Genomic DNA, 25,862 nt, shown 5'->3' with positions numbered 1-25,862 from the left:
CCGATGATGCCCATTCTAACTGGTGTGAGGTGATACTTCATTGTAGTTTTGATTTGCATTCTCTAATAATTAGTGATATTAAGCAGCTTTTCATGTGCTTCTTGACCATCTGTATGTCTTCTTTAGAGAAATGTTTATTTAGGTCTGCCCATTTTTGGAGTGGGTTGTTTGTTTTTTTAATATTGAACTACATTAGCTGTTTATATATTTTGGAGATTAATCCTTTGTCAGTTACTTCATTTGCAAATATTTTCTCCCATTCTGACAGTTGTCTTTTCATCTTGTTTGTAGTTTGCTTTACAAAAGCTTTTAAGTTTCATTAGGTCCCATTTTTTAAAATATTTTTTTTATTTCCCTTGCTCTAGGAGGTGGATCAAAACAGATCTTGCTGTGATTTATGTCAAAGTGTATTCTTCCTATGTTTTCCTCTAAGAGTTTTATAGTGTCTATCCTTACATTTAGGTCTCTAATGCATTTTGAGTTTATTTTTGTGTATGCTGTTAGGGAGTGTTCTAATTTCATTCTTTTACATGTAGCTGGCCAGTTTTCCCTGTACCACTTATTAAAGAGACTGTCTTTTCTGCATTGTATATCCTTGCCTCCTTTGTCATAGATTAGTTGACCATAGGTACGTGGGTTTATCTCCAGGCTTTCTATCATGTTCCATGGATCTATATTTCCGTTTTTGTGCCAGTACCATATTGTCTTAATTACTGTAGCTTTGTAGTATAATCTGAAGTCAGGGAGGCTGATTCCTCCAGCTCCATTTTTTTCCCTGAAGACTGCTTTGGCTATTCTGGGTCTTTTGTGTCTCCATACAAATTTTAAGATTTTTTGTTCTAGTTCCTTAAAAAATGCCATTCATAATTTGATAGGGATTGCATTGGATCTGGGTGGTATACATTGCATTGCTTTGGGTAGTATAGTCATTTTCACAATATTGATTCTTCCAATCCAAGAACATGGTATATCTCTCCATCTGTTTGTATCATCTTTTATTTCTTTCATCAGTGTCTTATAGTCTTCGGCATACAGGTCTTTTGTCTAGAGGTAGGTTTATTCCTAGATATTTTATTCTTTTTGTTGCAGTGGTAAATGAGAGTGTTTCCTTCATTTCTCTTTCAGATTTTTCATCATTAGTGTATAGGAATGCAAGAGATTTCTGTGCATTAATTTTGTATCCTGTAACTTTACCAAATTCATTGATTAGGTCCAGTAGTATTCTGCTGGCATCTTTAGGATTCTCTATGTATAGTATCATGTCATCTGCCAACAGTGAGAGTTATACTTCTTCTTTTCCAGTTTGTATTTTATTTGTTATTCTTCTCTGATTGCCATGGCTAGGACTTCCAAAACTATGCTGAATAATAGTGGTAAGAGTGGACACCCTTGTCTTTTCCTGATCTTAGAGGAAATGCTTTCAGTTTTTCAACACTGAGAATGATGTTTGCTGTGGGTTTGTCGTATATGGCCTTTATTATGTTGAGGTAGGTTCCCTCTATGCCCGCTTTCTAGAGAGTTTTTATCATTAATGGTGTTGAATTTTGTCAAAAGATTTTTCTGCATCTATTGAGATGATCATATGGTTTTTATTCTTCAATTTGTTAATATGGTGTATCACATTGATTGATTTGCGTATATTGAAGAATCCTTGCATCCCTGGGATAAATCCCACTTGATCATCGTGTATGATCCTTTTAATGTGTTGTTGGATTCTGTTTGCTAGTATTTTGTTGAGGATTTTTGCATCTACATTCATCAATGATATTGGTCTGTAATTTTTTTTTTGTAGTATCTTTGTCTGGTTTTGGTATCAGGGTGATGGTGGCCTCATAGAATGAGTTTGGGAATGTTCCTTCCTCTGCAATTTTTCGGAGGAGTTTGGAAGGATGGGTGTTAGCTCTTCTCTAAATGTTTGATAGAATTCACCTGTGAAGCCATCTGGTCCTGGACTTTTGTTTGTTGGAAGATTTTTAATCACAGTTTCAATTTCATTACTTGTGATTGGTCTGTTCATATTTTCTATTTCTTCCTGGTTCAGTCTTGGAAGCTTATACCTTTCTAAGAATTTGACCATTTCTTACAGGTTGTCCATTTTATTGGCATAGAGTTGCTTATAGTAGTCTCTAAGGATGCTTTGTATTTCTGCGGTGTCTGTTGTAACTTCTCCTTTCCCATTTCTAATTTTATTGATCTCAGTCCTCTCCCTCTTTTTTCTGATGAGTCTGGCTAATGGTTTATCAATTTTGTTTATCTTCTCAAAGAACCAGCTTTTAGTTTTATTGTTCTTTGCTATTGTTTTCTTTGTTTCTGTTTTACTTATTTCTGCTCTGATCTTTATGATTTCTTTCCTTGTGCTAACTATGGGTTTTGTTTGTTCTTCTTTCTTGAGGCATAAGGTTAAATTGTCTATTTGAGACTTTTTTTGTATCTTTAGGTAGCCTTGTAGTGCTATAAGCTTCCATCTTAGAACTACTTTTGCTGCATCTCATAGGTTTTGGATCATCGTGTTTTCATGTCATTTGTCTCTAGGTATTTTTTGATTTCCTTTTTGATTTCTTCAGTGATCTCTTGGTTATTTAGTAACATAGTTTTGAGCCTCCATGTGTTTGTGTTTTTTACATTTTTTTCCGTGTAATTCATTTCTAATCTCAAAGTGTTGTGGTCAGAAAAGATGATATGATTTCAATTTTCTTAACTTTACTGAGGCTTGATTTGTGACCCAAGATGTGATCTATCCTGGAGAATGTTCTGTGCGCACTTGAGAAGAAAGTGTAATCTACTGGTTTTGGATGGAATGTCCTATAAATTTCAATTAAATCTGTCTGGTCTATTGTGTCATTTAAAGCTTCTGTTTCCTTATTTATTTTCATTTTAGGTGATCTGTCCATTGGTGTAAGTGAGGTGTTAAAGTCCCCCACTATTATTTTGTTACTGTTGATTTCCTCTTTTACAGCTGTTAGCAGTTGCCTTATATATTGAAGTGCTCCTATGTTGCGTGCATATATATTTATAATTGTTATATCTTCTTCTTGGATTGATCCTGTGATCATTATGTAGTGTCCTTTCTTGTCTCTTGTAACATTCTGTATTTTAAAGTCTATTTTATCTGATATGAGTGTAGCTACTCCAGCTTTCTTGTGATTTCCATTTGCATGGAATATCTTTTTCCATCCCCTCACTCTCAGTCTGTATGTGTCCCTAGGTCTGAAGTGGGTCTCTTGTAGACAGCATATATATATGGGTCTTGTTTTTGTATCCATTCAGCAAGCCTGTGTCTTTTGGTTGGAGCATTTAATCCATTCACATTTAAGGTAATTATATGTATGTTCCTATGACCATTTTCTTAATTGTTTTGGGTTTGTTTTTGTGGGTCTTTCTCTTCTCTTGTGTTTCCCACTTAGAGAAGTTCCTTTAGCATTTGTCTGCTTTGGTGGTGCAGATTTCTCTTAGCTTTTGCTTGTCTGTAAAGCTTTTGTTTTCTCCCTGTAATCTGAATGAGATCCTTGCCATGGTCTTTCTTAAACATTTCTTGCATCTTCTCAATCTTTGCTTCCATTCTTTTTCTGAGGCCCTAGATCATTCTCACTCTCTTTATTCTGAATTCTTTTTCTGGAAGGTTGCCTATCTCCACTTCATTTCGTTGTTTTTCTGGGGTTTTATCTTGTTCCTTCTTCTGGTGCATAGCTATCTGCTTTTTCATCTTGTGTATCTTTCTGTGAATGTGGTTTTTGTTCCACAGGCTGCAGGATTGTAGTTCTTCTTGCTTCTGCTGTCTGCCCTCTGGTGGATGAGGCTATGTAAGAGGCTTGTGGAAGTTTCCTGATAGGAGGAACTGGTGGTAGGTAGAGCTGGCTGTTGCTCTGGTAGGCAGAGCCCAGTGAAACTTTAATCCGCTTGTCTTCTGGTGGGTGGGGCTAGGTTCCCTCCCTGTTGGTTGTTTAGCCTGAGGCCACCCAGCACTGGAACCTACACAGGCTCTTTGGTGGGGCTGTTGGCATACTCTGGGAGGGCTCATGCCAAGGAGTACTTTCCAGAACTTCTGCTGCCAGTGTCCTTGTCCTCATGGTGAGACACAGCCACACCCCGCCTCTGAAGGAGACCCTCCAACACTAGAAGGTAGGTCTGGTTCAGTCTCCTGTGGGGTCACTGCTCCTTCCGTTGTGTCCCGATACGCACACTACTTTGTGTGTGCCCTCCAAGAGTGGAGTCTGTTTCCCCCAGTCCTGTTGAAGTCCTGCAATCAAATCCCGCTAGCTTTCAAAGTCTGATTCTCTACGAATTCCTCCTCCCATTGCCGGACCCCCAAGTTTGGAAGCCTGATATGGGGCTCAGAACCTTCACTCCAGTGGGTGGACTTCTGTGTATCAGTGTTCTCCAGTTTGTGAGTCACCCACCCAGCCATTATGGGATTTGATTTTATTGTGATTACGCCCCTCCTACCATCTCACTGTGGCTTCTCCTTTGTCTTTGGATGTGCAGTATCTTTTTTGGTGAGTTCCAGTGTCTTCCTGTCGATGATTGTTCAGCAGTTATTTGTGATTCCAGTGCTGTCACAAGAGGGAGTCTCCATCTGTTTGTATCATCTTTAATTTCTTTCATAAGTGTCTTGTAGTTTTCTGCATACAGGTCTTTTGTCTCCTTAGGTAGGTTTATTCCTAGATATTTTATTCTTTTTGTTGCAATGGTAAAGGGAGTGTTTCCTTCATTTCTCTTTCAGATTTTTTATTATTAGTATAGAAATGCAAGAGATTTTTGTGCATTAATTTTGTATCCTGCTACTTTACCAGATGCATTGATTAGCTCTAGTAGTTTTCTGGTGGCATCTTTAGGATCTTCTATGTATAGTATCATGTTCTCTGCGAAAACAGTGACCGTTTTACTTCTTCTTTTCCAATGTGGATTCCTTTTATTTCTTTTTCTTCTCTGATTGCTGTGGCTAAAACTTCCAAAACTATGTCTAATAATAGTGGTGAGAGTGCAACCTCTGCCTTTTAATTGGGGTATTTAGGCCATTTATGTTTGATACAGTAATTGATTTGGTTAGGTTTGTCTATCATTTTGCTGTTTGTCCCATGTTTTTATTTTGTATTTGTCCCATTTGATCTTTGTTCTTTTCCCCTTCTCCATCTATTTTCCTTTTTTGTGTAGTATAAACCTCATGTTACATTTTTTAAAAGTCAAATTGTTAATTATCTTTAAAGATATTTAAATGCAAGAAAAAGATTTGATATGTTTAGCCAAATAATTTCTATTTCTGGTGCTCTACTTCCCTTTGTCTTAGATCCAGATTTCAATCTGGTATTATTTTGCTTCTTCCTGACGATCTTTCTTTATCATTACTTAAATTCTTTCAGCTTTGTATATCTGAAAAAGTCTTTATATCATCCTCATTTTTTTTTTTTTTTTTGCCGTATGCGGGCCTCTCACTGTTGTGGCCTCTCCCATTGCGGAGCACAGGCTCCAGACGCACAGGCTCAGCGGCCTTGGCTCATGGGCCTAGCCGCTCCGCGGCATGTGGGATCTTCCCGGACCGGGGCATGAACCCACATCTCCTGCCTCCGCAGGCGGACTCCCAACCACTGTGCCACCAGGGAAGCCCTCACCTTCATTTTTGAAAGATACTTTTGCTGTCTGTAGAACTCTAGGTTGACAGATTTGGGGGTATTTTTTAGTACTTTAAAGATGAGAGCTCACAGTCTTCTCACATGCATTCTTTTTAGTGAGGAATCTGCTGTCATCCTTAACTTTGGTCTTCTGTACATAACACATTCCCCCATCCCTCAGCTGCTTTTCAGACTCTTATTTCAATCAATTTGATTATGATGTGCCTTAGGGTAGTTTTCTTCATACTTTTTTTGTTTGGGATTTATTTTGTTTCTTAGGTCTCTGGGCTTATAATTATCACTAAATCCAAGAAAATTTTAGTCATTGTTTCTTTAAATTTTTTTGTTCCTGCTTTCTTCTTTCCTTCAGGAATTCCAGTTACACACTTGTATTACACTTGAATCATCCCACACGTCACTGACACTGTCCGTTTTTTTTCAGTTTCTTTTCTTTCTCCATTTCATTTTAGATAGTTTCTATTCTTATGCCTTCACATTTACTAATCTTTTCTGCAGTGTCTAATCCACTGTTAATCCCATTCAGTGTATTTTTCACCTCATAGTTTTTGCCTCTAGAAGTTCAATTTGGGTTGTTTTTTTGTTTTGTTTTACTATCTTGCATATTTTTTTATATTTTACTATCTTGCATATCTCTTTTATAGTTACAGGAACGCTGCCAATGTTACAGTTACAGTAACTCTGCCAATGTTCTTATCTGCTAATTCTAAAATCTGTGAGTCTGGATAAGTTTCAATTGATTGATCTTTTTAATTGAAATTTTTATTCATTTAATTGTAGGTTCACATGCAATTATAATAAATAATACAGAGAAATCCCATGTACTCTTTACCCATTTTCTGCCAATGGTAACATCTTGTAAAACCAGTGTAATATCATAACCAGAATACACTGATACAAAGCACTGATCTTGTTCACATTTCCTTGATTTTACTGGTACTCATTCTTGTGCATGTATGTGTATTTAGTTCTGTACAGTTCTATCCCATGTGTACAATTCTGTCCCATGTGTAAGTTCTGTTTTCTGTTTCTAAAATTTTGTCACTTCAAAAATGTTAAATAATGGAATTATATAGTATATAACCTTTGGGGATTGGCTTTTTTCACTCAGCATAATTCCCTGGAATTTCATTCAAGATTGACTGGTTTTATGCCTCACCACATGTTTTATTTTCCTGCTTTTTCCATGTCTGATCATTTTTACTTCATGTTATACACTGTGAATTTTTCCTTCTTGAGTCCTGGGTATTTTTGTATGCCTTTAAATATTCTTCAGCTTTGCTCTGGAGTGCACTTAAGCTACTTGGAAATAACAATTTGATCCTTTTAAGTCTTGCTTTTAAAACTCATTAGGTGGGACCAGAACAATGTTTAGTCTAAGTCTACGTATTCCCCACTATTAGGCAAGACACTTCTGAGTATGCTACTCTATATCTACTGAATTATGAGGTATTCTAGTTCCCAGCCCAGTGTGAATGCCAAGTGCTATTCTCTCTATCCTTTCAGGGAATTCTTTCCTCAGCCTCAGGTATTTTCTTCACATGCATGCATTTATCAGTACTCTGAGGGATGCTCAAAGGGAGCCTTCCACAGATATCTGCATTTCTCTCCCTGCAGCTCTCTCTTCTCTGGCATTCTGTCCTGCAAATTCACACTGCCTTGATCTCCCCTGACTCTTCAGCTACATCTCCTCAACTTAGTCTGCTGAGCTCCAACTGGGTTCACCCTCTTTGCACACAGAATAGAAACTCACTCAAGGCAATAAGCTAGGGCATTTCTAGGGCTCATCTCCTTTGTTTCCTATTTCTGAAAGATCACTGACCTTGATTGACTGATGTCTAATTTCTTAAAAACCATTGTTTCATATATTTTGTCTGGGTTTTTTGTTGTTGTTAATTTCAAGCAATTGGGCAAATATGACCCCTGTTATTCCATCTTGGCTGGAAGCCAGAGTCCTCTATGATTTATTCTTAATCAAATTTATTTTTTCATTTTGACATAAGATTTATTCTCTTTGATCAAGAAGACAGAAACAAAACTGAAATTTAATTGTCTTTTAATTTCATTTTATTATTTCAGTGTTTATCCAAATAAAAGTCTTTCCCTGAATCTTCTTCTTGTTCCAATCATAACTTTAAAAGTTCCTTTTATATCTTTAGGATTTTTCTAAAGCCCAATTCATTCTGTACTTGATAAAAGTTTTTATATTTTTCTTGCATGCCTTTTCATTTTTCCCTTCTTTTCTTTCTACTTTTCCTCCTTCTTTCCATTCAGTATTTATTGAAGGCCTATAATGTGCCAGATGCTGTGTTAAGCACTGAGAATAACTTATGGAAAGGATAGACAAAGTCCTTACTCTGTTGCGTAAATTCTAGTGATGAGAGAAAGGCAATAAACATAAACAGATTATTTTATTCAGGAATATGTGCTATGAAGAAAATAAACAAGATGGCATTTTGAGGTGATGTTTGAGCTCAGATATTAGAAGAGTTTAGGAGAGGGAACAGCAACTGCAAAAGCCCAAAGTCAAGAATAAGCGTGACATATTCAATAAACTGAAAAAGGACACAACTGGAGAGTCATTTACAAAGAAGAAACTGGTACAAAATGTAGTCAGGTAAATATCAAGAAGTCAAATGACATAAAGTCTTAAAGGCTGAATCTTCGGTTTATGTGACTTTTCTTTTGCTTTTGAAACATACCTCTTTATACCTAACCCACATGGAAAGCTCCCTGTTCAACCCCTTGAGCCTCTACATAACTCTCTGGTTTCTTCATCTTTGGGCTTAGGCTGGTTGTATGGTCATGGTCAGAGTGTCCTTTTTTTTTTTTTTTTTTTTTTTTTTTTTTTTTTTTTTTTTTTTTTTTTTTTTTAATTTAAAACTTTCTTTGAGTTCCTTATAATAGATGCTGACAATGCACTTTTGTCTGTCTTTGAATACTTTGAAATACACTTTCCCAAAGTGTAAGATACCTTTGTGACCACACCCAGTGTGCACTTCCTAGGCTATTACAACCTCCAAGAGAACATGACCGATTTTTCCAATTATATTCCAACTATACCTGTTATTATTATTCACAGTTAAACACAAAGAAGTACTTTAAAGAGACAGTTGTGAACAGGCATCCAAAATTTTGTCAGGCTCTCAGCCTTTATCACAAAAACTTCTATCAGATTGCTTCTCCCAATCCATTCTTTTTTTTTTAACTTTAAAATTTTTTTTTTTTTTTTTGCGGTACACGGGCCTCTCACTGTTGTGGCCTCTCCCGTTGCGGAGCTCAGGCTCAGCGGCCATGGCTCACGGGCCCAGCTGCTCCGCGGCATGTGGGATCCTCCCGGACTGGGGCACGAACCCGTGTCCCCTGCATCGGCAGGCAGACTCTCATCCACTGCGCCACCAGGGAGGGCCCTAAAATTAATTTTTATTGGAGTGTAGTTGATTTACAATGTGTGTTACTTTCTGCTGTACAGCAAAATGAATGCGTTATACATACACATATATCCACTCTTTTTTAGATTCCATTCCCATATAGGTCATTACAGAGTATTGAGTAGAGTTACCTGTGCTATACACTAGGTTCTTATTAGTTATCTATTTTATATATAGTATTGTGTATATGTCAATCCCAGTCTCCCCATTTATCTCTCCCTGCCTCTTCCCCCTTGGTAACCATAAGTTTGTTTTCTACATCTGTGGCTCTATTTCTGTTTTGTTAATAGGTTCATTTGTACTATTTTTTTGGATTCCACATATAAGCAGTATCATATTTGTCTTTCTCTGTCTGACTTAACTTCACTCAGTATGACAAACTCTGGGTGCATCCATGTTGCTGCAAATGGCATTATTTTGTTCTTTTTTGTGGCTGAGTAATATTCCATTGTATATGTACCACATCTTCTTTATCCATTCCTCCATCGATGGACATTTAGGTTGCTTCCATGTCCTGGCTACTGTAAATAGTGCTGCAATGAACATTGGGGTTCATGTATCTTTTCAAATTATGGTTTTCTCCAGGTATATGCCCAGGAGTGGGATTGCTGGATCATATGGCCCAATCCATTCTTTTTTTTTTTTTTTTAATATTTATTTATTTGGTTGCACCGGATCTTAGTTGCAGCAGGCGGGCTCCTTAGTTGCAGCATGCATGTGGGATCTAGTTCCCAGGCCCCCTGCATTGGGAGCATGGAGTCTTAACCATGCACCAGGGAAGTCCCCTGGTCCAATCCATTCTTAACACAGCAAAAAAGAAATACCTTCCTAAAGTGCAATTAAACTCTTGTCAATCCTATGCTTATACTCTTGAAAGCTTCCCGTTGCAATGAAAAAAAAAACTCACAACATGATTATGAATAATGAGGCCCTACATGATTCCCTCCCTGCCTATTTCTCCAGCCTCATCTCATGCCACTCCCCACTTCCCTCATTACATTTCAGCAACATGGATCTTCCTTCAGTTTCTGGATCACACCCAACCCTTTTCCAGCTCTGGAATTTTGCACATGCTGTTTCCTTTGCCTAGAATACTCTTGCCCAGATTCCCTTCTCATGGCCAGTTTCTCTCTCATATTTCAGGTCTCACTTAAATTTCATCTCCTCAGGGAGGACTTCCCATCTCTCTAAGGGAGATCTTTCCTACCCCTCACCCTTGTTCTCCCTTAGGTCCTTATTTATTTCTTTCATAGCACTTAACATGACTGCCAGTTATTTTATTTATATATTCATTTCTTGATTTTTGGTCTTTCTCCACCACTGCATTGTAAGCCTTCCAATTGTAGGATCCCCACTGCCTACAACTATGTCTGATATGTAGTAGGCCATAATGGATTTAAATAATTTCATTTGATTTTATACCTAGTTCATATACGTTTGAATGAATGAATGAATAACCATGTTATAAACAAATCATAAAACTTAGAATAAAACTGACTTTTCAACAAAGATTTTCTTTAATACTGAAGTATTAAAAAGTCCAGTGAGGGAAAGGACATATAGGTATTGTAAAATTCTCATTATCTGAATTACTGGTTCAGTGTGACCCAATTACTCTAAACACATCTATAGCTGAACAAATGAAAAAGATTAAGAACAGTATCATCTCACAAAATGCATTTTACTAAATATAATTTCATTTTTAATGTTAATGACAAGTCTTCTTTTTGTATTTTATAAGATTAATCAAGATTTGGTATATGAAATTTCCCTGTGGCTTTCTGGTATTTTATATATATGTATGTGTGTATGAATATTTATATATTTATATGTACAGTCATATATATATGAAGTAGATTGAGGCTACCAAAAATTTTCCTAGAAAAATAGAATTTATACAGTGGTGAGCTGTTTGTGATGTCTGATATAACACCAAAGTTGAAAATATGAAATAGTGTGGGATTTTATCTCTTTATCATTCAGCATTATTCACATAATACAGTTAAATCAAAGCACTTGTATTGTAATATCCTGGTGTTTTTTTCAAACAGAATATTTTTGTCTGTTGAAAAAAAAGGGGGTGGGGGGGCGTGGAATTCCCTGGCAGTCCAGTGGTTAGGACTCGGAGCTTTCACAGCCGTGGCCTGAGTTTGATCCCTGGTCAGGGAACTAAGATCCCACAAGCCACACAATGTGGCCACAAAAGAAAAAGATATTGTCTGTTGAAGTGTTCATACTTAAAATATATACAAATTATTGCTGCAGTTGTCTTTTGAAGTGTTCATGCCTGAAACATTAAAACTATCCCTGCAGTCTCATCTTTGGATTTGTGTATTGTTTATTACTAGTAAGAAATGACCTGGTAATATAAATTTGAAATTTACTTGAGGGTTTCAGGATTATTTTCTTATAAATTTGGTAAATTCCTTTTACTTCTCCCTCTTGTTTTCAGTGTAAAAATTCATAGCTATGTTTTGTTGTTACCTGCTGTGTTTAATAGATGACTTATATGTCAGCATCTGTTTTGGGGGGGGTTTTTTGCGGTACGCGGGCCTCTCACTGTTGTGGCCTCTCCCATTGCAGAGCACAGGCTCCGGACGCGCAGGCTCAGTGGCCATGGCTCATGGGCCTAGCTGCTCCGCGGCATGTGGCATCTTCCCGGACTGGGTGGGGCACAAACCCATGTCCCCTGCATCGGCAGGCGGACTCTCAACCACTGCGCCACCAGGGAAGCCCCCAGCATCTGTTTTCTGATTCTAATTTGGATATCTTTCTGACAAAAATAATGAATCAATAAATAGTATTACTGCTTAGCTATGAACTAGAATTAATAAATGCTCCTAAAAGTTACATAGCATTCCAGATACTTTGACTCTCTAGATCAATAGAGACTAGTTTATTAGCTTACAGGTTAATCTGAGTCATCAATATCCTTCTTGAAAACTATAAAAATAAAAATATTAAAACATAGCCCTGTTGAAGGTTAGAAACAAAAAGCTTCAATAAAGAGTAAAGTTTTCAAACAGTACCTATAGTTAGAACTAAAAAAATCTTTATCTTTTTATTCTGCACCTTTGCTTCTGTATCAGGTTGCCATGGAAATTTTTTCATTAACATTAGATTGATTTTTCCTGAGATGAAATTGCTTGCATCATCTCATCTCCTAATATTCCTAAAGCCTCCTAAGCCAACTTTAGTGGTTTAACCTCCAAGTTCCAGATTCCCAAGAATTTCTGCCATGCTGAGTATTCTTGAAACTCAAATGTAACACACTGATGTGTTCAATGTTAATATCAAGGTTACTGCCATGTTTTCATTCTTGGTCCAAAAAAAGTGTTTTAAACATTTTTAGGCATCAAGGAAAAACTTTGAATTGTAAGCTGAAGAATTCCAAGGACATTTACCTAATAAAAATAAAGAAACAAAATCAGATGCTTTTATAAAGGCTTATACATAGTATTCTAGGCTTTTTTGCTATTAAAGTTCAAGTTAATGAACAAAGAAAACAGTATTTGATTTGAGTAATTGGACCTTATACACCTCTACGTAATATGTTAAAATTCGTACCTGAGTCAGTTCTTAAAAGTAGAATTTCACCTTGTGTAGACTGCCAAAAATAAACATAGTTTTGTCCTAAGTACTTGATTGCTTCACGCCTCTTGAGTGAACATCCCAAGTGGTTTCCAAAAGTTATTCCTTGGGTTTTGAGGGAACATACCTTGTGTTACTTGTTTTTGAGCACCTAGACTTTTAGTAGATACTCAGTACATGTTTCTTACTACCATGTTTCTTACTGACATGTAATTTTAGTCTAAGATAAGATACAAAAGGCACCCAAGGAAGAAAAGTTTGAAAATTCATGGCATTTGATGTGAAAAGGAACCCAATTTCACCATCAATAGATACAAAAAATACTATTATACATCCTTATGTATGATATTTTAATGTAGCTTAAATGTTTCTACTTTTTTTTTAGGAAGTAACTTTTTATTTTTCTTTATACAAATACAATTTTTAAAAATTCTGCATCTTTTTTTTCAAGCCCAAATTTTATTATAAGATTCAGTGAACATAACTGTTAAATTGCTAGCACAGTTTCTCACTCTTTTACACACTGTTCTTACAGACTAACAGTGCTCTCCACACCTCACTTTGAATAGCACTTAGTAGTTAAGTGATCATTTAAAGTTAGGAACGGTACCTAACTTTTTTTTTTTTTTTTTGGTACCTAACTTTTGAGCCTTACTTTCTTTATTTGTCCAATGGAACCAATAATACTTACCCTGGCATTGTCAGAATTAAATGAAATCATTGAGGTGTCTGTCATTGCCTGGCAGAAGCTGTATGTCTATTAAATAGTAGTTCATTAATCACCCTCCAATGCCTAGGGAAATTCATAGGAATTCGATTTCTTTTCTTTCCTGCCTTTAGCAAGTCTGTGCATCCCAGGCAACTGGAGATCCGGTTTCTTTCAGTCCAACCATGGTGTTTAGAGTCCTTAGGCTTAGCCTGGGAATGTTCATTGTTACTGGCTGACCTTTGCTTCGATGCCTTTTCAGTAAACAGCATTCTATCCTGATGATCTTTCCATAGCAGTACATTAGTGATCATCTCCATTCTAAATGTTTTTATTTTTAGAACATGTTCTTCAATTCATTTTTCCTCACTTGACAATATGTCTTAGAAATTTTTCCATATCACTGTAGAACTACCTCTTTTTTTTTTTTTTTTGCGGTACGCGGGCCTCTCACTGCCGTGACCTCTCCCGTTGCGGAGCACAGGCTCTGGACGCGCAGGCTCAGCGGCCATGGCTCACGGGCCCAGCCGCTCCGCGGCATGTGGGATCTTTCCGGACCGGGGCACGAACCCGTGTCCCCTGCATCGGCAGGCGGACTCCCAACCACTGTGCCACCAGGGAAGCCCAGAACTACCTCTTTTAACTGTTGTATTATCTTCCATATTATGAACGTTTTATTATTTACCCATTCCCTAGTTAATAGGCATTTAGGTTGTTTTGTATTTTTCATTCTAATGATCAGTGCTAGTGAATATCATTTTACATAATTCTTTGTGCACATATTTTATTATTTTTCCAAGCATGATAAAGAAGAGGAGCTACTGTTTCAAAGAATATGCATATCTTAAGTTAATACTGGTGCTGATATATATACCTCCTAAAAGGAGGTAAATGGTCCTTCTACCAGTAGTTTGACACTAGCTGTTACCCCATACTCTTGACCGAACTTGCTATTACCAGTCTTTTAAAAATGTTTACACATCTTAGGAGTGAAAAGTGATACTTTGTTATTGCTTTATTTTGCATTTTCTGATTACTACGAAGATCGAACATCTTTTCTTAAGCTTACAGGCCTTTTGGCATTTCCTCGTCTCAGCCTATCCATATTTATGGTCCATTTCTCTTTTGGGCTTTATATCTTTTTTTAATTGACTTTTGGAAGTTACTTATACATTCCAGATACTAATGCTTTAGACTGTTATATATGTTGCAAATATTTTCCCCCTATCAGTTGTCTTTTAAGTATTTTGGTGATTCTTTTGCTGAACAGAAGTTTTAAATTTTGATGTAGTCAAATTTAACAGTCTTTTTCATAATTGCGTTTGCTTTTTGTATCTCCTTTAGAAGACTTTCGTAAATATAGTTCAAATAAACATTCTTTTATATTGTCTTACTGCATTTATGTTTTAGCTTGATTTAGTTTTTGTTTTTGACTTATGTCTTGAATCATCTGGAATGCATTTTTGTAAATTACATGAGTTATGAAAGTAACTCATTTTTTTCCCCGAGTATACAGTTGTCCCAATGCCATATATTGAATTGGCCATCCCTTTCCTACTGATTTAAAATACCACCTCATAAAAAAAAATAAAATGCCACCTCTGTCATCAACTAAATTTGCATATCTATGGGTTTATTTGTGGCCAGTCTCTTCTGTTATACTACTTGCCTATTCTTGTATCAATACTACAACTTTTTAATATGTTTTACTATTTGATAGGGCAATTATCCCTTTCTTGTTTTTGTATGTTAGTTTTATACTTAGCTACCTTCTAAATACCTTTGTCCTTGGTTCTAATAATTTTCCAGTTTGGGTTCTTTAGGAAAATGATCATGTTGACTTCAAGCACTGACAGTTTTATTTCTTTATTTCTATTAATCATACCTCATTTAATAGTTATATGTCTTACTAAATATTCAAGGCCAAGCCAATTCCACATAAACACCTAAGAAGGGACACATTTTTATCAGCTTCTCCAGAAGGTTTTATCCTTCTCTACCTATCCCTCTCCCAAATTTTGTCCTCCATTCACGCAAGATGGATTGGAGTTTTCTTTCTTCCTTCCTTTCTTCCTTTTTTTTCTTCCTTTCTTTTCTTTTCTTTTTTTTTTTAATGAACAGTTCTTTAAGCTTGAGTTACTCCAACCAATATATGGGGCTAGGGGAATTAACAAGGTAGAGAAGCGATTCAAAAGTAGAATAGCCCATTATATTAATCTTTTCTGACCTGAAGTCAAATTTTTCTTTCTCCTTTATGTATTTGGGCATTTAATCACTTTGCCTTATAATCTTCAAAAGTCTATGTTTTGTCTCCCCAACATTTTAACTCCTTCCGATTAGGCTATTTCTCCTGCCTCATATACTCACAGTTCCTTTCCTCCTCCCGATACCTGTACTGCATGTCCTTTAACTTCATATAAACCTGTATTCCAGCTTAGATTCTGTGTTCCATATTTCAGTCACACAAGTGCCATATCTCAGACTTCATTGCCCCTCTATCTTTTGCCCACCTCTCTTCAAAACCATGGTCCTATTTTATTTTTGTTTGATTTTCTTACATTTTCTGAAATAATTTCAAACTTACTGAGACGTTGCAATAGTGCAAAGAACTCTATTCGCACAAATTCAGCAATTAACATTTTGCCATATTTCCTTTATCATTCTCTCTTGCCCCACTCTATGTGAGTGTTTGTGTATATTTTTTAGAATACTTTGATATTAAATTGCAAAAATCATATAATCTGTTTTGTTTTTGTTTTTTCTGTGCCTATACTCAATAAGCCAGAGGTCCAGCTCTGTCCATACTGCTGTCTTGTCTGATAAGTCATGTTCTAGTGAATAAGTTCACCTTTTGGATTCTGCCATAAATTCATGATCATTGACCTCAAATTGGCTTTCATATTGGCTACCTATATACGAGTGACTGTTTTTAAATTTACAAATAGAGGGATGTTTGGGGATATCATTTTGTTATGACGTCCTGTATGGAAATTTGATGAGATGATACATTGTGTGTGATTTCATTTGTCTAGAATCACTGAGATTTCCTTTATGGCCAGCTATTTTTATTTATTTACCAAATATTTACATAACGCTTACTATGGGCCAGGAGCTAAGTACTTTATAAATCTTCACTTATTCAATTTGCTCAACACTGTGTGGTAGATATTAGTATTATCTTCAATTTGCAGATGAGAAAATTGAAGAAGAGAGATATAACTTACCCTAAGTCACACACCAAGAGGTAGAGTTGAAATTTTATTTTCATCAGTCTGGGTCCAGAATTTGTGCTCTTAACCACAATTTTTAGGGTTTTCCCCCCAAGATTCTGCTCTTTTCCATCTTATTCAACCTCACTTTTTAAGAGGCAAGTATTAAAAGTTATGCTTTCAACTTAATTTTTTTTTTTTTTTTTTTTGCGGTATGCGGGCCTCCCACTATTGTGGCCTCTCCCATTGCGGAGCACAGGCTCCGGACGTGCAGGCTCAGCGGCCATGGCTCACGGGCCCAGCCGCTCCGCGGCATGTGGAATCTTCCCGGACTGGGGCACGAACCCGTGTCCCCTGCATCAGCAGGCAGACTCTCAACCACTGCACCACCAGGGAAGCCCTTTTCAACTTAATTTTCATGGAAACAGTCATCCTCTTTTTATATTTATATTTCATTTGTTTACAAAATATTTTATTAAATTCCTAAATGACACCAGCAAGTGTTATTGACTCAGACAGCTTTGGAAACGACACAACTGATATTCAAAAGCATATAATTCAGGTGGTAAGAGTAGAAGTAAGCTTTTGCCTGTTTTCAAATGGAAATGCTGTTTTGATTAATTCAGTGATTTGTTTATGTGGAGGTCCGTTAAGAGACTTTCCTCTGTAGTTCAAATGAGAATATGTTCTTCAAGTAAATAAAGGCAGAATCACTGAAAAGTTATTTTCCATCTGACAGATATCATTATCAGAAAATAAGTACATAGGAATGAAATTGCATTTGTAAATTAAGATACTTGTAGACCAGCAATGCTTATGTTAGAAATGTCATGGATCTATGATACCAAAGCTGTTTTTAGCTTTATGTGCATAGAGATTCATCCTATGCTAGGAAGACTGACATATTTTTTAAAGCTGTATTTCTGATACTCCCTAGCACAAGTTCTCCACTTCAGTCTGGTCAGGCTCTTCCCTCATCCCACGGGTATTGAATCTCAGTAAACATATATAAGATTGAGTTGAAAACATTGAAGTCATCTTTATAAAGTATTTCTTGCTTTTCTAGCTTATGTAGAAACGATAGCATTGGAATGACCAGGAGAACATCTAGCTCAGAGGAGGTTCTTCAGAGCTTTCCAAACGTTGGACACTAATTTACATTTTTTAATTATATTAAGTATTTTAACACAGTCATAAAAATAACATGCCCACTCACATGTGTTATACCAAATTGTAACACATGAACACATCATGAAACAAAAATAAACTGTGCTGCTAGTTTATATTTTTATGAACTGCTGACTAAAGCCTTGCCACCAATTTCCCTGTAGATATTTGAACTTCTTATGAGTATGCATTTTTATTTTTAGTTGGCCTTTTTTTAAAACTTGAGTCCATTGTTGTATCTCCAAATCAAATTATGGAAGCAAGAGGATAGCTGCAGCATATGTATGCTCCATTAAATAAATACAAATACAACATAGAGGAGTCTTCCTGCCATGTATCCTTATCACTCCTTTACAATTCTGCAATGGCAAATTAATGTGATAATATTGTATTAACGAAAGTCTTCTTGCTTAATTTAAGTTTTTGGTAGTTCTTACCCATATTTTGTATTCATGACCAAAGACATGAGTAATGATTAGATATAGTCATTCAATTTTGGAAACAGGATTTTCTTTACTTCCCTTCAAGCTTCTAGACCATTTTGATTGCAGCGATTTCAATATTGCCAAAGCCAAATTTGCTATTTTTCAAAAAAGTTGACATTTACAATAGCTTTTATGTGGTAATCAGAATTGTCTCAATATTATAAAACCAAAACAAAGTACAGAAATAAATTTGTTGATGAAGATTACTTAAATTGCAACTGTCACCTATATCCCTTGGTTTCATACGTTTTATTAATCAAAATAGCCCATTATTCTTATTGATGGATTTTAATAAGTAATATTATAATTTGGTCTTCCAAAATGAATTATTACCAACAAATCTCTTTTTCTGCTTTTTATAATGGAAGTTCCATTTAGATTTTATTAGACAAAAGAGACCTACAACTAAAATAATTTGAAAACTACTGATCTAGTTCAGTCCATTAATCTTAACAAATTGAAAAATTAAAGCTCAGGTTACATATCTTGCTCAAAGTTATAAGCTGGAAAATTGTAGATACCAAACTTCCTGTTCGTTCACTGTTCTTTCTATTATGTGTTATCTCATCTCTGAGTTCCTATAGTACATTTAGTTTATGCCGTGCCATTTAGCATTTAATGCCATGGTTTGTATACAGGCATTCATTTATTTATTCAACAAGTAATTTTCTGTGTGCCGGATACTCTTTTTTATTTTTTAATAAATTTATTTATTTATTTTTGGCTGCGTTGGGTCTTCACTGCTGCACGCGGGCTTTCTCTAGCTGCGGTGAGTGGGGGCTACTCTTCGTTGTGGTGTGTAGGCTTCTCATTCCCTGCATCGGCAGGCGGACTCTCAACCACTGCGCCACCAGGGAAGCCCGGCAGGTGAATTCTTAACCACTGCACCACCAGGGAAACCCATGCCAGATACTCTTTTTTGGCACTGGAAATAGTCTCTGAATCCAAAAGTTGAGCTGAAAATAAAATAAGAAAAGTAGATTCTATTCAGCCTTCATTTGATTTTGGTTAAATAAATACACACCTACAATTAATCACCTTGTGTATCACTGATTGGTTTTAACATATCATTAAGAACTTTTATATTTGTGATTATATTTTAGGGGAGTAAAAAAAAGTTCTCTAGGTGAGAAAAACAAATAATTCAACTCAAAGCACACTGTTTTCATACCCAGTACCTGATAATGTAAGTACATAAAACAGAATATGGTAAGGGCTGTTACATGCATGTAAGCAGTACTGTAGAATGAGATAGTAACTCTAAGCAGGAGACTGGAAGAGGCTTCATGGAGGAGTTGACCCTGGAATTTAGTTAAAGGACAGAAGGTTGCTTTAAGAAAGTGAGAGGAAATCTTTCTGTGCCCAGGGAACAACACGTGCATAGGCATAGAGTTGTGAACAGTTGTGGCATTTCCAAGAAAGATTAATGCATTAGAATACTAGGATGTCTTGAGAGAAGTGGTGAATAAGCATTTTTAGGCATCATTATATGATTGAACAACGGAAGTAATGAAATGTGAGGACTTTTTATATTGTACACCAGGTATTCCTCATGCATCTACCTGTTTCTATTCCTAAGTTCTTGAAGAACACTGATGGTATTTTGTACTTGCCCATTTATGGTGACAAGTGCAGTGCCATACATGGCAAGGGCTTTGTATATCCTTACTGATTAATTACACTCATCATTCACTCAACAAATATTTTTGGCTCCAGCATGTGTAAGATTCTATACTTTGTGCTATGAGAAGTAAAAATAGTTGCGATACAAAGCCAGCCTTCAAGAAGCTATTGAGCCCAAAGCACAAATTAGTCTGGGATAAACCATAATGGGAAAGAATACTAAAAAATAATGTCTATATGTGTAAAACTGAGTCACTCTGCTGTACAGCAGAGATTGGCACTACACTGTAAATCAACTATACTTCAATTTTAAAAAGTTTTTTTTAATTAGCAAGGGTTTTTGTCTGTTATGGTGACTAAAACATCCATATGTTCACAGAGCTTATGTTCTTATCAGAGGAGACAGACAATAATAGGATAAATAGTAAAATACAGTATGTTAGATAGTGATGAATACTAAGAAGAAAAGTAAAATAGGAAAAGAGGGAAATTGATTATCAGACAGGAAAAGGAAAGGTAAAATTATTTAATTTCTCTTGCCTCAGTTTCCTCAACACTAGAAAAGAAAAAGTAGTAGTACTTACTTACAGGGCTGTGACAAGGCTAAGTGAGTTAATATGTGTATGTATAAAGTCCCAGAAGATGGTAGGATGTCAGCCAGTATTATTTATACATTTGGCCAGAATAACTTTAGCACAACAGTCATCTTATTTTCATCACTTATGGACTTCTTTTATTTTAAGACATACTTTTATTAAAGGATATACTTCCAAACAGTTTTGAACTACTTTATCTATGGAGGAAGGCTCCCTCATCCATATCTCGTTTGTTTTAGCTTCTGCTTCCAGTGCAGTCACATCTAAATCACTTTCTTACTGAAGTGAATCATCATCCTTTCATAGTATTTCTTATACAGAACAATATTTGCTTATCTGGTTGTCAGGGCATCATTTTCTATTTCAGGCATCAGGCAGGCATCCAGATCTTCCTGTGGAAAATATTCATTAATGCCTCGTCATTTATCACATCTCAAGGTTAACAGATCTAACAAAATGAGTCCTTTATGCTTGCTTACCAGCTAAAAATGAGTACCATATTGGGATTATTATTGCCAGATAAATATAAAATCTTCAATATTAATCTTTTGGAACTAAGATCTTTGCATGGATTAGGTAAGGTTTCAGGTCTCCTACTAACCTTTCTTTGCCTGTGTAACCTCTGCACATCCTTAGATGTATCCTGCTTCCCCCTTTCTCTGATCCCTGAAAACTGGACTGGCTCTTTCTTTGTGTTCATTTAGCGCTCCATACTTAGCCCTAGCACAGCTGGTGTCACTCAGTGTTCTAATTAATTACCTGTTTACCTGACTGCCCACCTCCTTACCCTCCACCGCTCAGACAGTAAGCTCCTTGAGCTAGGGGAACAATGTTCTCTTTATGTCTGGGCCCCGAGTATCTGTTATAGTGCCTCACATGTAGTTGACTCCCAATAAACTTAAAACATTAAATATAATGCCAGGAGTACCTTTAATATATCAGGAATATAGAAACGTAGTTATTTAACCTTGGTCCCACATCCCTTAGTTGTTTCTTTGTCTCTCTTGGCTGCTTTCTGAGGAATAGCGTTGCTCAAGCATGCTGCTACACCCTGTCCTACACAGTCCCCTGTCCTGCTTTGGCCTAAAATCAGAAAGAAAAAGAAAAAGTAGGCCAGATAGCTGGAAAGACCTCAAAGGTAGAGGAGCACCCTGTGGAGTACTGTGGTTCAGGATGTGATCCCTACTTTTCCAATTTTAAAACATTGTCTTCGCCATTCCTCTCAAGGGTGATGGGCCTCCTAGGTTCTGACAAAGACCATCTATATATATATTTTTTAACGTCTTTATTGGAGTATGATTGCTTTACAATGGTGTGTTAGTTTCTGCTGTATAACAAAGTGAATCAGCTATACATATACATATATCCCCATATCTCCTCCCTCTTGCGTCTCCCTCCCACCCTCCCCATCCCACACCTCTAGGTGGTCACAAGGCACGGAGGTTGCCTCCTTTGTCATAGATTAGTTGACCATATGTGTGTAGGTTTATCTCTGGGCTTTCTATCCTGTTCCATTGATCTATATTTCTGTTTTTGTGCCAGTACCATACTGTCTTGATTACTGTAGCTTTGTAATATAGTCTGAAATCAGGGAGCCTGATTCCTCCAGCTCCGTTTTTCTTTCTCAAGATTGTTTTGGCTATTCAGGGTCTTTCATGTTTCCATACAAATTGAAATTTTTTGTTCTAGTTCTGTGAAAAATGCCATTGTTAGTTTGATAGGGACTGCTTTGAATCTATAGATTGCTTTGGGTAGTATAGTCATTTTCACAATGTTGATTCGATATTTGCAGGAATTTAATTTATAAACCAGGTGACCTGTTTGTTGGTTGGTTTGTTTTCATTGATTGAAATACCTGTAACTGATATCTAAGTCACTAACTTAATGATATCAAAGCTCCTATGAAATCCATCAAATAATTAGAGGGTTGTTCAATGCCTGTGGAAACAGAACAAAATGAGTTAAACTGCACCAAGGATTATTTTACCCACGCTGAGGAGCAACCTTGTCCTTGTCTCCCTGATGGCTAGGAGAAAATTAAGTAAGGGGTAATAAGGTCTCAAGTATACTTTTGAAAGTCCTTATAATGTTTTTCCTTATTTGCTAAAAGGAAGCCGTTTTAAAAGTCAGGGGAAAATGTCTTTTTGTAACTCAATAATGATAATGTACAATTTGGTTCCATAATTCTTTGATCCCAACATTAAGTTCCTGAAATAATGATAATGTGGTATTGCTGACAATGGTGCTAAGAAAGAAGGAAAGATAATTAAAGTTGGATGAGCATTCTCTGTCCCCTCTGACTCCTCTAATTCAACGATCACCATAGTCACAGGGTTAAATCAATTTCATTAAGAAGGTTGACTGTGTGTGCTTGTGGTTTTAGCTGGCTTGCCGGCTGGTATTCCTTCACATACTAACAATGCGTGAAGATCCACTACAGAGTAGAGAGTTCATCCTCTACCCTTGTGAAGAAACAATGAAGTGTAGGTTAAATGGTCATTAAAAGAAATAAGTTGTACCTCTTGTCAAGGTCTACAGTCTGTCCTTCAAGCCTTACCTCAAGGTCCTTTCTATTCCAGAAGGTTGGAAACCCAAGTGCCTACGGAGGCCAGGCTGGTGGGAATGAAGCAGGAAGCCACTGCAGTGTACTGGAGAGCCAAGTCCTTTCTGAAGGAGCAGCCACTGCTCTGTTCCAGATAATTGTTGCAAGGCAGGAATGCTGACCTAGTGTTACCACATTGTCCAGTTTCTCAGGTAAAGCAGGAAATGCAAATTTTCATGTGACATCTTTTGATTTAAGTATTGTCAATTAATTCACTTGTATTATTATTCTCAAACTGTGTGCGTGCCAGATACTTCCACAGGTGGGATTTGGCCCAGAGCCCTCGTGTTTGTAACTTGGTTTTGTATTTTGCTTACCTATTTGTTAAATTGCAGACTTTATTTTCTACAGGTTTTGCTTTGCTTCAGCATGTTCTCTAAAATATTCTATGCCTGGTTTTGTGCTATTGAAACTACCTTTCTCTCCAACCTGAACATTTTGTGCATAAGTTTTCTTTGGCTGCTACATTTTCTCTGCCACCATCAGCATTCCACTGAGCAGTCAAATGCTAGATGGAGTCTCATTGAGACACTTTTCTTATGTCACCACTAAACATCTACAGGTATTACTACTTCCTCATTTCCTTCCTGATGTGTAAGCTAAATAAACACAGTAAAAGATCATGGGATTTAGAGATTGTATGCTTTGGGCTCCCCCTTCTAGAATTTACACAGAGACTGTCTTCTTTCTCTTGCATCTTAAGAACCTTATCAGATAATTAATTAGACTATGGTTATCCTTTACATTTAATTATGTTTGCTGGAGATGTTGATTAGACTTAAGTGTTCCTAGATATTTATACATATAAAGAGACAATGTATTTGTTTCTTCAATGGCTGAGGAATCTTCCTATTTTCACTTTGAGTAAGTTGATTGTCAGTGTTACAGGGGGGCGCTGGGGACCATTACCTCTATGTGGAACTAATTACTCCAGGTAGGAACTTGGCATCCATTGCCAGGTGAATTGAAGAATGCTAAAACATTTTTTAAGTAAAAGAGTATATAAACATTAGTTGTTTCAATATGTTGTACAACCCCCAGATGGACAAAAATCACAATTGTTTCATTCTTAGTACAGTTTTGATTTTAAAAAATTGATATACATTCTTTTTTTTAACAATGATTTGACCTATTGAGCTACCTTGAGTAGCCAAAATACTAGTAATTCACAGATAAAATGTGAAAATAACCCCTTAAACTTGCTTAATGCACTCTTAAAAAGATTATGTAAATGTAAGCAAGTATTTTTTATAAATAATCTTCATGAGAAATTTTACTATACCATAGAAAAGCAAAAATAGCCAACTATGTTGATGCCAAATATGCAGAAATATATCATAAATAAATTTTCCCTCAGAGTTATAGTGAGTTTGTTAATTAGTTTACAAATGTTCTGTTGTGACCTGTTACTACACTTTAAAACAGTTCTCTGAATTTTTTTTAAAGAATATGTATTTGGGAGCTGTGATTGTTCACTTTTTGGCTTCTAAGAAAGTCAACTGCATCATAATCATTTTCTACATAAGCATACGAACCCTCACTTTCCTTCTATATTTTTAAAGGCACAAGGGAAGCTGTAACTGGAAGTTAGCTGCCTCAGTTGCTTTTTCTTTGTAGTCATGTAGAATGGTGAGCGCAAAGAAAAAGCTCAGTTATGTGTAGTAATGCATGTGAATTCCTGAATATCATAAGGGAGAGTTATAAAGAGAACTAAATTTAGACCTGGAAAGCCAAATAATGACTGGAGAAAACAGGGAAGGCCTCTCTGAGGAAGTGACATGTAAAAACTGAGATAAACAGAAGTTGGTTTAATGAAAAACATGGGGATGGCAGATGACATTGCAAGCAGAAAAGTAAGGGTGACAGCCTGAGGCATTTTAGAATCAATCAAAGGGATAGCCTTAGTTTTTCTTTCTACTGTTTAGGTCAGTCAGGTTAATGTGGTATTCTTTCTGACTCTCCCTATCTTTTTCTCCACTTAGCTAAAACAGAAAGAGAAATAATAGCATAATACTAGACACAAAGCTTGTGACTGTTTCCAATAAAAATCTTCCCTAATGCTTTTAAGTATTGGGGAAACATTAATTAGCTGTTCTATGGATATAACATTTAATTTTTTTGGAAATAATAGTTTTCCTAATTACAGATCCAACACATGTTTTTTATAAAAATTTTTTGAAAATATAGAAAAGCAATGAAGAAAATAAAAGTCACTCATGTTCCTGCTATCCAGGGATAAGCTCGGGGAAGATACTGCTGTTCTATTACTATATCTACATAATTAGTAGCATTTTTGTAAATGAAGATTTATAACTATACATGCAACTTTGTCATGTGTTTTTTCACCTGACAATGTCATGGACCTTTTCAATAACATGATTTTAATAGCTATGTATAAATAATAAAAACTTAGATATTTATTATGTGCTAGGTACTAGTTTACGACTTTTAACTTATTGTATCCCCAGAACAAAACAGTTCTATAAAAATCTCCATTTTATAAGGAAAGAAAAATTTTTAAACTTTTCCAAGGTCACGAGCTATTAAAATGTACAGCTACATAGCATCTCAATACTGTACTTAATTTAAATAAAACCCTATTTTAGACTTCTAGATCATCTCCAGTATAGTGTTTGGCTATTTGAAATAATACTCATGATTCTGTGGGTTGGAAGTCTAGGCTGGGCTTAACTGGGACAGCTCATCCCTGTTCCACATGGTGCTGGCTGGGCTCAGTTACATGTCTGGGGCTTCAGCTGGACTAGCTGGACCAGCTGGACTTTTCTCTCTTCACAGAGTAATAAGTCCCAATTCCTGATGAAAGGAGC

The 25,862-nt window shown here is 36.2% G+C and overlaps 1 protein-coding gene across 3 annotated transcripts in view; it reads left to right on the top strand.

Moving 5' to 3' along the window:
- MBD5 (methyl-CpG binding domain protein 5) overlaps positions 1–25,862 on the top strand; it is a 153,648-nt gene that overhangs the window by 64,468 nt on the left and 63,318 nt on the right. For all 3 annotated transcript variants that reach the window (XM_024756260.1, XM_024756256.1, XM_024756257.1), the window contains exon 3: positions 23,012–23,186. The gene's annotated coding sequence lies outside the window, so the exon portion shown is untranslated. The remainder of the gene's footprint in view (positions 1–23,011; positions 23,187–25,862) is intronic.

Source organism: Neophocaena asiaeorientalis, unplaced genomic scaffold (genome assembly GCF_003031525.2).
Source record: "Neophocaena asiaeorientalis asiaeorientalis breed wild unplaced genomic scaffold, Neophocaena_asiaeorientalis_V1.1 scaffold447, whole genome shotgun sequence".
Lineage (NCBI taxonomy): Eukaryota > Metazoa > Chordata > Mammalia > Artiodactyla > Phocoenidae > Neophocaena > Neophocaena asiaeorientalis.
The sequence above is the reverse complement of the archived record's forward strand: the minus strand, read 5'-3'. Positions and strand labels throughout refer to the sequence as shown.